Genomic DNA, 13,549 nt, shown 5'->3' with positions numbered 1-13,549 from the left:
GAAAGACTATAGTTTTTTCCTTGAGGATTTAAATAAGAAAAAATTCAATTTCCATGGGTTTAATACAATTTTAATAAAATTTAAAGGCTTTAAAATTATAGAATACGAAAATGATCAACCTAGATTGAAAAATACCATCTAATCTACGATGTATGTCTGTGTTGTGGAGTTGATTTTCAAGCCAATCCCTTTAGTCATTACAGAATTTGATCCTTTTATCATAGCCCACTTTGTGTAGAATGCTCATGTTTTAAGAGAAAGGCCAACTTAATGGTAGGGCAAGTTCTGAGATAGCAATAATAACATTGAATGTTAGTGGAAAGGTCAGACCACAGTAACACTGCAAATTCAACAGAAAAGATGACAGGAGACTGAACTAGTTAAATAGAATTCTATGACTTTTTCCTAAAACGGTACTGATTTTCTTCTATGCTTTGTCTTCTAGGTGTAAGGATTTTTGTTTTCTTTTGAGTTGCTGGGTTCAGCAATTTGTTAAAAAAGAATTTTAAAATTTGAAACACTTTTCTCCCTTCCTGATCCCTTTGCATGTGGAAAATATTTGTGAGCATTCTTATTTTGTAGCAGAATGGTTATTTGTGTAAGTTCAATAATACAATAGTAACTGTTGCCTTGCATCAGAAATTGAATTCTTATGGGGCTTTGTGAAAATAACAGACCAAATTGAGATTAACCTCATTTTTTTTTTTGCAAATAAGTTAGTTTATACCTCTCTTTAGTAAAAGGGTGAATGGAGAGAGGGAAAAAAATTGTTTCAGAAGAAAAATTACAGTGTACTTGTCACTAGATGCTAGCTTTGTCCATACTTTTAAGATCTTCTGTAAATCAATAAAATGTGTGTGGGGGGGGAATTAGTATGGAAGGGAGGGAGGAGAAAAGGGAAGGAAAACAATGGGTAAAAGTATGCTTAAGTGACAAAAAATGAGAAGTTATTTGCTAATGATAATGTAAATAGTAATATCCTTTCTTGACTGACATGCATGGTTTTTGTGTTGGAAAAAGAAATGTAAACTGGGAATCAGCAGTTGGTGTAATGGCTATGTCACTGGACTCCCTCCCATATAGTTGACTGCAGTTCAAGTCCCGGACCTGGTGGCTTAAACTCAAGCTGGGTGCGTGTGCGTGCGTGCCCAAGATCCCGAAAGGAGAATGAAGGAGAAGGGATTGTGGTGTGGCCATCCCCACTGGGGGGTGATTTCTTGCTTTCTGTCTCTCTGTCTCTCTCTGTCTTTCTGGTGAGCGCAGTGCCCCACAGCAAAAACTTCTTTGAAAACAAACAAAAAGAAATGTAAACTGTAAAGACATGTGATAAAATGTAAATTAAAATTAATTAATTTAAAAAGAATGTCTCTGGTATTTTGATTGGAAATGCATTAAATATGTAGATTTGGGTAGAATGAAATTGATTCTTTCAATCCAGGAACATGGGATGTCCTTCCACTTTTTTGTGTCATTTTCAATATCTTTTTAAAGATTTTCATAGTTTTCTTTGTAAAAGTCTTTGACTTCCTTAGTTAGGTTGATCCCTAGGTATCTTATACATTTTGTGGCTATGGTAAGAGGGATTCCTTTCTTCATATCTACCTCATTCAACTTGTTGTTCGTGTATAGAAATGCTATAGGTTTTTGGATGTTGATTTTGTATCCTGACATTTTACTGTATTCATTATTACTTCAAGAAGGTTTTTCGGGACCAGCAGTTAGCATAATGGCTATGTCACTGAACTCCCATGGAGTTGACTGCAGTTCGAGTCCCAGACCCGGTCATTTAATCTCACACCAGGCGCATGTGCGTGCATGCCCAAGATCCTGAGTGGAGAATGGACGAGACGGGATTGTAGTGTGGCCATCCCCCCCCGAGGGGGGGTGTGATTTCTCACTTTCTATCTCTCTGTCTCTCTCTGTCTTTCTGGTGAGCACATGTGTCCTATAGCAAAAACCTCTCCAAAAAAAAAAGGTTTTCATGAAAACCTTCTAAGTATGCCATCATGTCATCTGTAAATAGAGATATTTTCAACTCTTAAAAAAAAAAAAAAGGAATGCCCATGTTTTGAATATGGAATCATGGAATCTTTTAAGAAAATGCAAGTCCTGGACAGGACTACTGAACAGAGGAGAGAGCAGTAAACAAAAATGGAGATAGAGCAAAATAAAATACCGATAAAACCATAGCCATCAGATGCACCATTAGTCACAGTGTTACTTGTTGAGTGGTTCCAATTTGTGGCATGGGAGGGTTCATTTGGTATTGTTCCTCTTTTCTTTTGGGAAGAAGGAAAACGCATAGAACTCACCTTGAACGAGTCTGATGTACTTTCAGTCTATATATAGCATCCATAAATTCAGCCATTTAAAACTGACAAGATGCATTTTAAGTATTTTCTTTTTCTCTCTTTTTTCTTTTTTTAACTTTTTAATTAAAAAATATTTTTTACCAGAGGGTATATGCACTTACCAGAGCAAGACAGGGAGAGAGAAAGTGAGAAAGCGTCCCCATGGGGGATGGTCACGATGCAATTCCTTCTCCTCCACTTTCCCCCTCCTTTTGGGAGTTGGGGCACACACACACACACACCTGGGATGCTTTTTAAGCCCCTGCACCAGGACTTGATCCATGTAGTCAGCCATGTGGAATCCAGCTGCCTTAACCACGATGCCATTGGCTGGCCTACATTTCAAACATCTTCCTAAGACTTCCTGCTTAAAATGAGAAATATGCGCTTTCTGCAACTTGATTACACTAATTTTAAAAATGCCAAAATAAACAAAAAACCCCACATATATACACACATATATACATAAGTATATAATCACATATACATATATATGTGTGTGTGTGTATGTGTATATAGCTTCATGGGGGTTTTTTGTTTAAATTTAGTATATCTCTCTGTTTTATTCTTTATTTATTTTATTAAAATTTTACCAGAGAGGACAGAATGGGAGAGAGAGGAAGAGAGAAAGAAAGAAAGCCGCCAGGTACAGGACTTGAACCGCAGTTGGCCACATGGGAGTCTAGCGCCCTTAACCACCATGCCACCTGCCAGTCACCGATTAATATATATCTCTTTAAAAGAACACTGCTATCAGAGAAAAAGCAAAACCAATGTGAAACATTACACATTTATGTCTAATATTTCAGTTTAAAAGAAAAACAATAGGGGCCAGCTGTTGGTATGATGGTTAGGGTGCTGGACTCCCACACGGTTGACCGCAGTTCAAGTCCCAGACCTGGCAGCTTGCTTTCTCACTTCCCCTCTCTCTCTGTCTAGTGAATTGAATAATAATAATAATAAAATTAAGGAACCAGCAGTTAGCATAATGGCTATGTAGGTGGACTCCCAAGTAGTCAACCGCGGTTCGCGTCCCGGACCTGGTGGCTTAAAAACTCACGCCGGGCACGTGTGTGCGCACGCCCAAGATCCCGAGAGGAGAATGGAGGAGAAGGGATTGCGGCATGACCATTCCCCCTGGGGGATGATTTCTCGCTTTCTGTCTCTATGTCTCTCTCTGTCTGTCTGGCGAGCGCACAAGCAAAAACCGCTCCAAATAAATAAATAAATAAATAAATAAATAAATAAATAATTCCTTAAACAAAAGCTAGACCCCCAAAATAAAAACAACATGTGCCAGCTTAAATATTATTTAAAAATCAAATGCAAGTGATTAAAATTTGTATGTCAACGCAGAAATTATATGTAGTTAAACCCATTGGTAAGTAAGGAAGTCTAGAATTATACTCGTGCAATATAGTAGCCAGGTCGAATGTGGCTATTGAGAATTTAAAACGTGACTGGTGAGTCAGCTGGTGGCGTGGTGGTCAAGGTGACAGGATCCAACACGGCCAACTGTGTGGCTTAAGTCTCGGACCCAGTGGCTGAAGAAACACTGGGCCCATGTGTGTGCGCGTGTGTGCCCATAATCCCAACAAGAGGGAGAAACGGAGGAGAAGGGATTGAAGCATGACCATTCTCCACTGGAGGTGCTTTTTGGCTCCCCACTCTACTCTGGGCAAGTGCACATGCCCTCTGGCAAAAAGAAAGGAAGGAAGGGAAGAAGGAAGGGAGGGAAAAAACATTTTCCTTCTCTTCTGTAACTACTTCTGATTAAAAATAAACAAAGAGACCTAGTTGCATCGGTGCAAGTCGTAAGGTGCCACTGCATGAGACTAGGCCACAGGGGTGGCCTGGGTTCAGTTCCTGGTCCTACCTGAACAGGTTGGGCATGGGAGCACCTACCTATAATCCCAGCTACCTGGGAGGTTGGGCCCAGACGATCACAGCATGGTGAAACCCTGTCCAAAAATACCTTCCTTTCTATCTTTCCAGCCCTCTCCCTCTCTCTATTTCATTAAAGAACATAAAATAGAAATATGAATTGATATAAACTATGAGCCAGGATATGGTAAGTGAAGAAAACAGCATGCATAACAATGTTTGTGGTTGTGCCAATGTTGTCAATACATATATAAGATGCATGTATTTATTAGCATATGTATATACTTACATGAATCTGCTGGGCATGTATAGAATATTTCTGGAAGAACATGAAAAGTTGGTGGGCACAGCTATGGCAGAGGTCTGCTTTCTATTATGCACTCTTTTGTGACCTTTTTTAAAATAGAGCGACTTTGCTATATGGTGCATGCACTCACCGCAGAGACAGAAAGAGACAGAGAGACAGTAAGCAATAAATCACCCTCCAGGGGGAATGGCCACTGGTGATCCCTTCTCCTCCATTCTCCTCTCGTGATTTTGGCCATGCATGCACATGCGCTCAATGTGAGTTTCAAGCCACTGGGTCTGGGACTAGAACCATGGGTGACTACATGGGAGTCCTGCAATGTAACCATTACATCACTTACTGGTCCCTGTTTTTGTTATAGGGTGCGCGCTCGACAGAGACAGAGAAAGACAGTGCAAGGGAAAGTGAGAAATCACCCCCCAGGGGGTATGGCCACATCGCATTTCCTTTTCTGTTCTCCTCTTGGGATTTTTGGCACACACACATACACACACACAAAGATTTTCAAGCCGTGAGGTCTGGAACTCAAGCAGTGGTTGTCTATGGGGGAGTCCAGCTCCTCAATCACCATGCCACCTGCTGGCCCCATTTTGCAATTTTGAACCATTACCACCTATTTAAAAATTGCTTAAAAATTATCTTTAAAAATACAAAAAAGAAAAGAAAAGAAAAATAAGAAAAGCTTCCACTCTGTGCTATATAGAGTCCTCAATTTTTCCTCTAAGATATCTATACATCGAAAGAACTGCACGTATAGATGACAAACCACAAGAGATGCAGTAGAAAATTTGGACCGATTACCAATTTTCCACCAAATGGAAGGCCCATTATGTGCCAGATCTGTGCAGGATCCTGGGGATCCAAAGACCAGTTGGACAAAGTTCCTGCACACAAGGACTTACAGGCTCATAGAGAAGTCAAGTTTCAGGGCGAACTCAGACTACGTTGTCTGCTGTGGGACTAAGAGGAGACAGCAGCTAATTCTACTTAGTGGAGACAGGGCATCCAAAAAAGCTACTCAATACTTGCACATTTATGTATCTAGTGGCAAAACTAACCTTGCTTAAACATTTAGCAAGAGAAAATATGAAAGAAGGGAAAACCTTAGAATTCCCCATTATTTTTATGGCAAACTTGTTATCTGGAAGAAAATCAAAACATTCAGCTAAATTTGAGGATACTGGTATTTATCTAAGCAAAACAGATATAGAACTTTTGAGAAGAAAATGAGATGAATTCTTACATTTCTCAGTTTCCAATGATGTGACTGTCATTATAGTGACAGACAAAATATAATGAGGAGACAACGCCTCTCAGAAAACGTCCTTAAAATTGCACATTCCAACAAAGATTATTCTATACTAAAAGATCCCCTATAAAAGTAGAACTACCACTTGAAGAAATACCGAAAGAAATAAACAGAAATTTGGGGATGGAAAAACAGAAAACAATTACTAAAAAAGAAAAAACTTGGGCTAGGGGCCGGCAGATGGTGTGGGGACTCTGCATTCCCACATGGCCAACCATGATTCGAGTCCTGGACCTGGTGACTTACTTTCTCACTTGTGCTCTCTGATCATATTTGGGGGACGGGGGGAGGGCAGGGGAGAATAAAATGAAATAAAATAGTTCTTAAAAAAAGAAAAAAAGACTTGGGCCAGTCCTGTACACAGCAGTTAGGGAACCAGATCCCACTGTAATAGAGTCCCCACCACAGCTACTTGAAAAACATGCCCAGTACTTGTGCAGGTGTGCCCCAAATCCTAATGGGATGAAAAAATGGAGGAAAGGGGGCCGGCAGATGGTGTGGTGGTTAAAGACACTGGACTCTCACATGGCCAACCATGGTTTGAGTCCTGGACCTGGCGGCTTGCTTTCTCACTTTCCCTCTCTCTCACTCTGTACCTCTCTGGTCAAATTAAAATAAATAAAATAAAAAATGGAGGAAGAATGACCATGCTCCGCTAGGGGGGGGGGGTGTTGTCTCTCTTTCTTTCTCTCTCTGGGAAGTGTATGCCCTCTGGCAATAAAAAAGACAAAGAAAGGAAAGAAAAAGTAAAAAAATCTTACAGCATGGGTCATTTACTAAAATTTGGAAATAACCAATTTCTAGCTCCATACTATACAAGGGCAAGACAAAAATATATACTTTTTGACATTGGCTGATAATTTTGTGAATTAAGATTTTTGAATTAACTTCTGTTTTGGCAGATTTCAAACCAAAGACAGTATGTTCTAGCGTCAGGAAACACCCAAACTTTCCTCCACAGGGAAGAACTCTGGAAACCATATTATAAGAAAGTACAAAGTTGGGGCCAGCAGGTGGCAATGATGATTAAGGCACTAGAACCCACATAGCCGACTGCACAGTTCAAGTCCTAGAACCAGTGGTTTGAGAAATACGCAAGGTGCATGTGTGTGCATGCCCATAATCCCAAGAAGAAAATGGAGGAGAAAGGATTGCAGAGTGGCTATTTCCCCTGGGAGAGGTGTGATTTTTAATTCCCCCTACCCCAGTCTTATCTCTCTGGTGAGCCCACGTGCCCTATGACAAAAATTAAAAAAAAAAAGAAAAGAAAATACAAACTTAAAAGATTAAGTGGAATAGTGGTTACAACACTGGTCTCCCACATGGCTGACTGCAGTTTGAGTCCCGGACCTGGTTGCTTGCTTTCTCACCTTTCCTCTCTTTGGTTAAATTAAAAACATTAATAATAATCATAGCAAATAAAATTAAATAAATAATTCTTCAAGAAGGAAAAAAAAAAAAATAAAAGACTGTAGGCTTTGGCCCGTACAGACGGTAGAGTGCCACTCTGCTACGCTAGAGCCACGTGGAATTCTGCAGTTCAGATTGACCTCAAATGCACTGGGCATGCACACGTACCCACGGTCCTGGCTAGCCAGAAGGCCGGGGTCGAGGCAGGTGACCAGGGTGTGATGAGATGCTAGCAAGGGTGCCCAATTCTCTCGCTCTTAATAATATAAACTTAAAAAAAGAAAGATTACTGGTGTCAAGAGACTATGGTTAATTCCTACTAGTTCAAGAATCGAATCCTGAAGGAAAAGAAAGTAGAGGGACATATGAAAGTGGATTCCACATACATAGGAAGACCTCGATGGGAAGAAATATAATTTATAAAAAGAAAATACTTGGCCCTGTCATGGTTAGGCAGTTGATGGACCATTGCTGTGTGATCCTGGAGCCATATGGGAAGCCTGGGTTCAGATCTTGGGTTGACTGGAAGCTGGGAGAGGATCACAGGAGGGTGAGACCCCACTGAGGAGAGCCCTTTCTCTCAGTCTCTCTCTCTCTCATGAAAAGAAATAAATAAGCTTTAAAGAAACATACTGAGGCTATCAGTTCAGGAAGTCAGTTCAAATAGCATCACTGAGCTCCTTCCATTCACAGATCTAGGAGGACGAAGGAGCAAAGTGAGAGCAGACTGCGTGCAGAGAGCACACGCTGGAGTTCACCTGTGGCTGGGCTTCCCTAACCTGCGAATCTCACTGTGCATGACATGTGTACACATGTCAGTCCTCACAGTTCTTACCCCCACCCCCACCACCACTCAACTGCCTATTTCATTATTCTCTATAGAGGCATCCTTATGTCAGGTGTCACCCTCATCTAATCCATTTTCTATTTTGCTAGCAGGTGGCTTATGGAATGAAAATCTGATCCTATCCTTAAATCCGTTAGCTATGCCCGTGGAATAAAGTCTGCTCTCACTAATGTGGACCCTCCATTTCCAGGGCTGGGGACACTTCTAGTCACTTCCAAGTCCTACCCAAGGTTCTGGCCCCAAGCTCATGGCCCTTGTACAAACTGACCTTCCCCCTTTTTAAGGATTTTATCATAGGGCACATACACTCACTGGAGAGGAGAGAGACAGTGACAGGAAAAGTGAAAAATCACCCCCAGGGGTAGATGGTCACCCCATAATCCCTCCCCCTGTACTCTCTTCCTGGGATTTTGGGCATGCATGCACATGCCCCCAGCGTGAGTTTTAAACTGCCAGGTCCAGGAATCAAACTGCATTTGTCCATGTGTGAATCCAGTGCCTTAACCACCACACCACTTTCTGGACCTTGACTTCTTTTCTTAAAAAGCCTTTTTCTCACCCACATTTGCATTTCTACCCTGTGCTTGTTAAGGTTTACTCACCTTCTAGGGCCAGTGCACCCATATGCTCTGGGAAGATGTGCCTGCCCTCCCTAACTTGTAGTTATTCCAGGAACACCGATCAACATCATTGCTCATTAATGCCTACCTGCCTCCCCTCTCAGACTATGAGTTTCTTGAAGAACAGTGCTCGTGGTGTTTTCTTTGACTATCACAGTATACCAAGAGTCAAGAAAAGTGCCTGACACATAGTAGGTGCTCAATACATTGTGTTAATTTTGATGAATGAGTGACTAAGCAAATGGATCAATGAGAGAAATGTGGTTTGGGTACATGCTTAAGAACATAAGATTTGCAATACACCAAACAAACAAACAAACATTTATATGTTTGAGTGTAGTGAAATGCAAAGACAATTTTCACTATGAACATGTTTGTATGTATTGATGGCTATACAGCTAAGGAGTGATTCTGTACCTAGGGTTAACACATCTCTGTGAGCTCTGTGAGCCAGTAAAATCTAAAATGTCACAGAAATTTTCAGATTTCAAAACGATCCCATTCTTTCACACTACTTCAGTAATGGTATAAGAGGAAGGAGGAGGAAAGGGCCGAGGGAGGGAAAAAGGGAGCTGTAATGATACGAAGCAAAATATCTAAGAGGAAACAGTGTAAACAGCAAACTGCTTAGGCTATTACTTCAAGAAGAGAATTTAAACTTGCTTTTTCAAGTTGGACATTTCTTTTTTCTGTCTTGTACAAGTGCTGTAGCCAGATCCTTATTATATAACTGTATCTCCTGCCTGTGAATTACACAGATTCCTTTTACATATTCTGGGGGAATGACTTGAGGTATTGATTAAATGGTGGGATAGTATTATTCTTACTTACTATTATTATATTATATAGGCCTAGGCAGTTAAGGCATCAAGACAACACGCTGGCTACATTGCTTTTATCAAGACATACACCATGTGCCTGATTACAAACTCTTTAATGACAATCAGGTCCTTTTTGATTCAAGTTCATCAAAGCTAGTTGGAACTTTTCAGATTAGCTGGTAATCAAGACTGTAAAAACTAAGGTAAGTAGTGAACCAGCAGTTAGTGTAATGGCTATGGCGCTGGATTCCCACGTGGTTGACCGCGGTTCGTGTCCCGGACCCGGTGGCTTAAAACTCACGCCGGGCGCGTGTGCGTGCGTGCCCAAGATCCCGAGAGGAGAATGGAGGAGAAGGGATTGCAGCGTGACCATCCCCCCTGGGGGGTGATTTCTCGCTTTCTGTCTCTATGTCTCTCTCTGTCTGTCTGGCGAGCGCACGCGCCCTACAGTGAAAATCTCTCCAAAAAAAAAAACTAAGGTAAGTATAAGAAAGTTTGTGTGCCAGGACAGGGATAAAGTCAAGAACAAGAAAGTCAACCACAGAAACTGGAATTTCAGGGGCTGAGCCAAAGTTGGAGGCAAGTGCCTGAATTTTCCCCTGAAAGACTGTACTAATATTGCAGCTCAACAAATCCAAGAAACTAACCAACTACTGCAAAGCAGTCAATTAATGTTTAAAAATCAATTCCCCGGGGACCAGCAGGTGGCATGGTGGTTAAGGTGCTGGACACTCCCACATGGTTGACCACAGTTCGAGTCCTGGGCCTGGTGGCTTGCTTTCTCACTCCCCCCCATCCCTCTCTCTCTCTCTCTCTTTCTGTCCAATTAAAAATAAATAAATGAATAAATAAAATTTAGTAAATAATTATTTAAAATATACAAATTCCCCACCCTACAGATGATTCTTTAGGAAGATGGGTTTCTGCTGACCATCTCACAGAAATGAAATCTATGTGCAAGTTTTTCTTCCATGGGGTAAAACTATTTTATGTTCTGTTTTAAATTTTTAAATAAGGTTGATATATCTCTCAATTCCTCAACCAAGAGATAAAAAAGCAAATGACTCTAATTTCATTTTTATCAATCTAACTCTAATGACCCTCAACAGAAAAATAATGCCATAGCTGCTCATTAGAATAGTTAAAATCACCTAAAAATGTATGTTAAAAATACATTTTAGAAAATCATTCTTATCAAATACAGTCTGATAAATTAACAGGGAATGAATTGTTCTTTAAAATAATTAATATCTTATTACTAGGCAGTGAATCGTATAATCAATAATTTATATTAAATTCATGAATAAAATATAAAATCTGTTTACCTTGGGTTCAAGATATTTCTTGCATAGAATATAAGACAGTTTCATATGGTATATTTTCTCCTTTTCAGCTTACAAAAACATTTAATATAGTAAACATTTTATAAATAATGTTGAATATATCTTATCCAATATTGTTTAGCCCAGAAAAAAAATAGTATATATATTGTCAATAAAGTCAATATTTTTAGAGCTACAGTTCGTTTATTGTGAATGGTTAGTTAAGTTCTATAGCAATTCATTTATCTAGTACCTTTTAGAAAAATGTGGTTACCTATTTTTTAATAATTATTTTTTATTTAACTTTATTTACTTGTTTATTTCAATTTGACCAGAGAGAGAGAGAGTGAGAGAGAGAGAGAGAGAGTGAGAGAAAGTGAGAAAGCAAGACACCAGGTCCAGGACTCAAACCACAGCCAGCCATGTGGGAGTCCAGAGCCCTTAATCACCATGCCACCTGCCAGCCCCAAAATGTACTTAGATTTTTTTCAGGTAAAAATTTATGAATGATTTATCTGGTTGATTCCATAACACACAACTGAAAATTCCTTAAGCTACAGTAACACTTTTACTTTCTTTTATTTTTTACCAATATGCTAAGTTACAATTAAAGTGATTTTCAGGCCTACTGATGATTCTGATCACATGTTATTCACAGCTCTAATTCTGTACATAGTAAGGCAAATGACATTTTCCTTATTCAAACCTAAAGACTTTCAGATGACATAACGGCACTCTCATTTATAAATGCTAACTAGCCTTAGCAGTGCTAGATATGTATAGTGTGTATAAAATGGTAAAAATGCATGAAAATGAGTTTTGTGGCATTCTTAGTAGACTGATATACCCTTTTGGGAAGCGACATCAAAATGGAGGGAAAAAACACAAAGATTTTAAACTTTTTTTTTTTTAAGAGAGATTTTTGCCATAGGCACATGTGCTCACTGGAGACACAGAAACACAATGTGAGAAATCATCCTCTGGGGGGGATGGCCCCACAGCAATCCCTTCTCTATTCTCCTCTTGGGATTTTAGGCACACATGCACATGTATGAGTTTTAAGCCGCCAGGTCCAGGACTTGAACTGTGGTTGAATACATGGGAGTCCAGCAACATAACCATTATGACATGTGCTGGTCCCAAGATGTTCAATTTTTAACCAGTGATTTCACTCCTGAGAAAAAGTTGCATAAATGAAAAGTTGAAGACATGAGCTATTCCCAGCAGCATTCTTTCACATAGCGATTAATGGAAAACTATCTCAATGGACAAGAGGGAAAAAAGTGATTAATGTGATATCTGAAATAAAATTCATGATACGATAACCTTAAAAAATAAAAATAAGACTGGATAGCAACATGGAAAAGTTTGTGATATAATGTTAATGACTTCCACAATGTCATGATAATGTAAAATCTATATTCATGTAAATAAGGATTAATCATATTAAAATAAAAATAGTTTATATTGGTAATATTAACTGTTGATCTTATTGATGTCATCTTTTAATTTAAACACAATAGGAGTTTCTTATTAATCACACCTTTTATTTTCTAAGTTCTACTAGGTAGTGCTACTATATCTGTTTGGAATGTTAAAAAGAAGACTTTTGTGAGTTTTACCTGAGTTAGATGTCTTGATAAATCATTACCACTTTGGATTCACAGACTATTTCAAATACCTTCTAAAGGGGTCTAAAGCAACAGGAAATGAGTAATGAAAGTAGAAATACCCAGCGGGATTGTTACTTTCTTTAGGTGCTTATTTTGGTCATAATGCCCTTTGGCCTAATTATCATTAGCCAATTTCTCAAATACTCTCAGAATGTTGAACGTTCTGTCTATACCACATCTGTTCACCCCAATCAGCAGGTTGATGATGTGAGTCAGATAAGGGAAGTATTAGAGATCCAAAGGCTGAGGTTTCCAAAAAGGAACTAAGGTAAAATTAAACTAAATTTGAAAGGAGGTAAAAATTGAAGTAAATTAGAAGAAAGCTCTGTTGCAAAGGTGGCAAACTCAAAAGCTGTACTGAGAGCCAGAAGATAGTAAAAATGGGTACAGCAGACTGGGTACACATGATAGGGAGTGGTGGGGACTGTAGCAAAGTTCAACACTTGCCCTAATAGTAGCAGCCATTACAGAGCTCCAACAGGTCCTTAACATGCATGAAGGCAGACCTAGGGCTGCCAGATATTCAGAATCTTTCAAAAGAGGCAAAAAATAAAAATGTTCATGAGAAATCTCTGAGTGTGTAACCGTTGACAACAAACTTAAATTAGTTTTTAATTTTTCATTCATGCAATAGCCAAGTGATTGCTGCCATAGGATTTATTTTATTTCATGGGCTTCCTGTTTGCAACTTCTGGCTTATGGTTAACAATATAGGGATTTCTCAAAAGGATGATCTTTATTTGCCAAAAGTTGAGTGTTCAATTTAGGCCTCTTCACAGCAAAAGTAAAAAGAAAGAAAAAGAAAGACAGAGAGAGAATAAGAAAGGAAGAAAAGAGAGAGAAAAGGAAGGAAGAGAAGGAGGAAGAAAGGACAGACAGAAAGAAAAATGCACAGGAGTGAAGCTAAAATGAACTGTGAGCATCCTGGCAGGCACAAATCATTAAAGGCTTGCAACTACAAGCACATGATGCTAAGACCTAAATGTTCCTGAGGAGCAAAACCTT

General features: G+C 39.4%; 1 protein-coding gene across 3 annotated transcripts in view; it reads right to left on the bottom strand.

The window, feature by feature from the left end:
• Positions 1-13,549, bottom strand: part of BICD1 (BICD cargo adaptor 1) — a 286,923-nt gene that overhangs the window by 29,140 nt on the left and 244,234 nt on the right. The gene's annotated exons all lie outside the window — the stretch shown is intronic.

Source organism: Tupaia chinensis, unplaced genomic scaffold (assembly GCF_000334495.1).
Source record: "Tupaia chinensis unplaced genomic scaffold, TupChi_1.0 Scaffold145519_1, whole genome shotgun sequence".
NCBI lineage: Eukaryota > Metazoa > Chordata > Mammalia > Scandentia > Tupaiidae > Tupaia > Tupaia belangeri.
The sequence above is the reverse complement of the archived record's forward strand: the minus strand, read 5'-3'. Positions and strand labels throughout refer to the sequence as shown.